Below are 5,764 nucleotides of genomic sequence, written 5' to 3' on the forward strand. Positions count from 1 at the left end.
TTTGACTTCCCGAATAAACTGGGTTATTCTTCTGGAATGACTAAGTTATTCAAACTATCCACAGTCGGTCATATGTTGGAAGTAGATATGAATTAAGACTGTCATGGGTTGGCTTGTAGAGGTCTAAGGTGTTGGACAAAGGGCTACAACACTCATGAGTGCTCATAAGTTCTGAGTATTGGATTCAACCCGCGCTCATTGGAATCACTTCATGGATTTTATCACGAGTGATCATGAGACGATAATATCTTATATTCTTCAAACCTAGAGATATGAGTTGTTACTATGAGTTGGTTGTACATTGATTGCACGAAAAATGCATTTGGTAACTCGGTGCTATAAAACGTGCCTTTGTGTATGATTCAACAAGTAGTAGAACAATCCATATGAGTCGAAGTTTATCCATTCCTTTTGCCTTCGGGATAAAAGCGATATCTGTGGGCCCCTCGATGATTTGATGATGACAAATGGAAGTGCTCGGCCGGGCCAGGACTGATTTGATTTGTTCAATTAGTCAGTCGTCATAAATCGCAAATCGGGAAACAACAAATGGACAGAGAGAATGATTATAATCCATGTCTCAGTCCATATGATATCTAGAATGGAGGAATATATGATCCCTTATCTAATAGACAAGTCATTGACAAAGGTCAGAGTTCATCTACAAAGTCAGAGTTCGACAGAAGCTTTTGAGAGCTACGATTGCCAGTTGGTTCCTGAAGTCATACGCAATAATAGTTTTAGACTTATCCAAGTGGGAGACTGTTGGATTAATGTCTAAGTCCATAACTATAATTGGTAAGATTTGACTCGACCCGGCATGGTCCATTTGGGTTGCCTACCATCATGCACTTGGATAGACTATAATGAGAGAAATAAGACACTTATGGTTATTAATATATTATAAGTTCTAGTATATTAATAATAAGAATAATAAGATTATTTAATTAGTATTGATCAAGAATTAATCTAGGATTAATTAAGTGATCAAAAGAAGACTAATTAAATATATGGGTTGATTGTGTAAATCATCCATACTTGTATAGTGGGCTAATTCTCCATGGATAATCAAGTTGGGCTAAAACCCATAGGATGGTCCATGGATGCTCCATGGTGTATTTGTACCCATGGATCATGGAAATGAAAGGCCATGTCAATTAGGGTTTACATGGTGTAACCCTAACTATATAAGCATCTTATTCTTGACCAAAATCGGCACTAGTATTATTCTAGAGAGGGCTAGCCGATTTCATGAGTTGTAGAGTTCTCTCAAGTTATTCTAAGTGTTTTGGTGATTGTGATTCCATTTGAGGTGTCACACTTGGGGCACTAGGCACTCAAGCTTCATGAAGACTTTCTACATCAAGAGGTATGTATTCTATCATGTTACATTCATTGTTTTGTATGCTAGATTAGGATAATACCTTGGAAGTTCTTATTTGCATGTATAATAGAGAAAACATAGATCCAAGGTATTTAGGGTTGCATGTACACTTAGGAGTGTTAGAATGCTCAAAACCCAACATGAGTGACACTAGTTCGACAGCATAACGGCTCTATGAGTAGTGTAGTCACTTAAACATAGAGTCGGGGGTACATAGCATAGTTCCTAACGACCTACTAAGATATGTCTATCCCTAACCACGACGATCTGCGTCCGGAGGTGGTGTCGAGGATGTGGATGCTCCCTGAAGACGAGCCACCAATCGTTCTACGTCCTGAAGTCGAGACTCCCACCTTACCTGCCTCATGTGAAACTCCCGAAGAACGTCACATCTCTCCTGTTCCGCACGCTCGACCCTAGTCCACAGCTGGCGTACCTGATCAGTAGTGCCATGAGCAAGGTCACCGGTATTCCGTAATCGTCTCACCATGACCGGTAGGGCTCGGTCGGCCGGTCCTCCGTCCCTCAGGTCAAAGAACTCGCGTGACATGCCGAACGAGGGTCGCTGTCCCTGCTGTCTGGTCCATCTCCAAAGATCAATACCCCAAGGAGGGGTAGGACCAGTGGGGCCCACACGGTAAGCAGGCACCCTGATCGGGTAAGGGGGGTTGATGACTTCGGACTCTGCGTCCGAATCACCCCCTTCACTGTCATCGGGTTCCTCTTCGAAGTTCTCTTCGTCCTCTTCGGGTTCGGCAGGCTCGCCTTCATCTCCAGCCTCCGGTTCCCTGTCAGATTCCTCTTCGGGGTCTTCCTCAGGCTCTTCCTCAGGCTCTTCCTCTAACCATCTGTTATTCCCCTGATTAGGGAAATAAGGGTCTCCAGGGTGATGAAAACCAGCCATGCTGTCTGCACGAGTATGTAAATATGCTAACATTATTCCTAGAATGCTACAACTATTGTACAGACTAAACAAACATTCTCTTTTTGGTGATAAAAGGGTATAGTTTTAGGTTCCCTAGCTATCCCGATCTCATCAGAATGCGTGTTAGTTATACCTTGGAGAGAATGTAGTTAATCAGGCTACATCCACTCCTTGGTACCACTAAGAACAGTCCTGAATTAACCGAGATACTAGCATTGTTTTGTTTGGTTCGACGTTATGTTCCTTATCCCTAATGCAAGAAAAAGTGTTTTATTGTTGTATTTTACTTGTTTTGTTCAGAGTTATGTTAGTCCCTCTTTTGGTTTATAGTTGCATATCAATGTATGGTTCGATATGCTAGTTCACTATAAACAAAGCTCTGATACCAACCTGTCACACCCCCGAACCAGACGGCGGAAACGTCCGGGGGCTGTCGTTACTCAATTGAATACCATCACAATGAATATACATGAAACATAACATCATACAATACCAAGCATTGGAATATTACAACTGGTAGCATTTACATTCAGTACATAGTTTCAAAATATTACATTCCCAAAAGTAAATTGTTCGATATTAATTAACAACAGCAAAACGTCATAGAGTACAATTCTTCCTTCACTTTATCTGTTACCTGAGAATAAAAGTATTTTGAAAAACGTCAACATATGAAATGTTGGTGAGTTCATAAGTAATGTTTGAAATCCAATGTTTTGTATCGTTTTGAAAACCACCAGAAAATCCGATATTTTCTGAAAATTGTATAGTATAAAAGGTGTGAAGATCCGAAGGTATGCTTGTTTATTTCTATAAATGTAAGAGTACGATTTATAAAAACTCGGTATGTAATTCGAAGGTGTATTAATTGAAAACCCTAGGAAAACCCGACGTTTTCCCATTACTTTGCATTAAATAATTTTATGTTTCGTTATTTCGTTACGACATGTGTATTCGTTACGACAGGTGTATTCGTTGAGCTCCGGAAACGTTGGATTGACAGTGGGTTGTGAATTGTTGTAACGTACGTTAATGAAAATGACCAGTTGACAACCGTACAAACGAACCCTTAGGCGTCGCTCGCACTTATTCACATAACCCAACCCCCCGGACTCATGTAGCCCCACGACCGAGGGGAAAAAGAAGGTGCGAAGCCCCCGGTAATTCCCTACGTCGTTCAAGGCTATAGTGAATGTGAAGGGCCCTTAGCCAACTCGCATTGGTGAATTCTCGACTTTGCTAGTAGTACCGAAGGACCCTTGGGGACCAGCAGCACGTTGCCATTGAAAGTCCTTTTACGCTGTGTTGGATCATGTAAGACCCAATAACTCGTAAGGTTGATGTCTTCGGGCCTAAAGATCAGGTCATTGGGCTAGCTAGGCCCAACAAACAAGATTTTACACTTTTGGGCCCAAAGATGGTGTATCGACGTCTGTGCACTCTCACGTGTGTATTGGATTCCCAAATTTTCCGTCCATGAATCGAGTTGTCGTCGTGTTAGTATTTTTAGATTTGTTATTGATTCGAGACCGAATCAATTCGTTTGATAACGAGTTTTGGTGTTGTTGTGTATTGTAATTTTTCGCTAGTCGCAGTGTCAATATTTGATCACAACAGATGTATTGAATTAACATTGAATTTTTCTGTTTACAGCCCCTCTTTATTTTGTAAATTTACTTTTTCAACCCTTTGAATAAATTAATTTCTGGTTTAGTCCTTAAACCATATTTCTTGGCATTCTAACACCAAATGTAACAACCCGAAATTTCCGTATAAATTATTGTAACTCTTTTGTGATTCAACTCGCACAACCAATCGTCATTCCAAATTTGATTTACGATCTTCCGTATAATTAAGTCATTTATTAGTATACATTTAAAATGACTTAATGGGTGTCTTAATACATTTAGAAATCATTTTAACACCCAACTTTAGTGATCAGAATATTTCTAGAAATTACCATATCGGGTTACGGTAACTCAATCGGGTACGACCAAAAACCTCATTTAACGTCGGTATCCGGTAGAATTCTGTCGTGTCCAATTACCGAACACTATATAAACATAATTTAGACTCAATTTGAAGCCTTTGGCCAAATTCACACTAAACTCTTACAACCTCTCTCCTCCAAGCTAGAATTAAGGTCCAAATCACAAGTTTAAGGCTTCAAATCTTTAAGGTAACCTCTCTAGCATGTTATTCATCATCTTTAGCCTTCAAATTGATGAATTAATTGAGTTTTGGGGTCAAGAACATGAGTTTACGGCCAAGGAGCAAGCTTGGGCCGTAAACTCCATTTTATGGGGTTTTAAGCTCTTAAACTCCTTCCAAAATTCAATTGGACTTTAGATATGATTAAGGGACTTCAAGATATGGACTTAGAACATGTAAATCTTTGATATTGAGGACTTTGAAGGAGTTTACGGCCAAGGCATAAGCTTAGGCCGTAAACTCATGTTAATGGGGTTTTTCATGCCCTTAAACCCTTCCAAATCACCTCTATGGCTTAGATATGAATTATAGGACCTTGGTATAAGCAATTGGACACTTGAAACATGATTTTTGGGGGACTTAGATGAGTTTACAGCCAAGGATAGTGCTTGGGCCATAAACTCCCCAAAACTTGACATAAAACCAATTCTAAGGTGTTAGAAAGCCATCCAACACCACCAAAAGCTTTGGAATAAATCAAGGGACCAACCAAAAATACTTTGAAGGCCTTAAACACATCTTTTATGGGGTTTCTAAGAGTTTACGGCCAAGACCTGTTCTTGGGCCGTAAACTCCAAAATCTTTGGTGTTAGAATGCAAACTAAACACCCCTACAACCTTTAGATGAATTTTAGAAGCCATTCTATGCTAGTTTCAGGCCTTGAAACACATTGTAGCTTGTTATATTAGAGTTTGTGGCCATGAAGGGGGTTTCATGGGCCGTAAACTCCATAAATCCCTTATATGTCGCTTCCAAACTCATTTCTAGGCTTGTGGGAATTTTTAGAATCACATGTGATTGGTTTTAACAACATTTAGCATCATTTTCATAAGGATTAAGGAGTTTACGGCCAGGAGCCTATGCTAGGCCGTAAACTCCCATAAAATTTATCATTTTAGTGATTTCAATCCATTCCATGCATTTAGAACAAAGCCCAGAATCATTTCCCATGTCCATGAAAGCCATTTAAGCCATTTTAACACCCAAAACCACACCCACATGAGTTTACGGCCGTAAACTCATGTATGTGTGTGTTTTGTGGTTGTAAACTCATTTAAATATTTACTTATGGAGAGTAAACTCAAGTCTCAAGTCCCTAGTGCCTTTACAAGTCCTTAAACGCCACCCGGGTCACTCCAAACGCTCATTTTAAGGTGTTTGACCTCATTGGTGTGTAATGTTCCATATGATTAGTGAATATATCCCTAATTGTATATATATGGACCTTATTTCATTTTACATA

The sequence above is a fragment of the Lactuca serriola genome, chromosome 5 (assembly GCF_051521515.1).
Source record: "Lactuca serriola cultivar US96UC23 chromosome 5, Lser_US96UC23_V15, whole genome shotgun sequence".
NCBI classification, from domain to species: domain Eukaryota; kingdom Viridiplantae; phylum Streptophyta; class Magnoliopsida; order Asterales; family Asteraceae; genus Lactuca; species Lactuca serriola.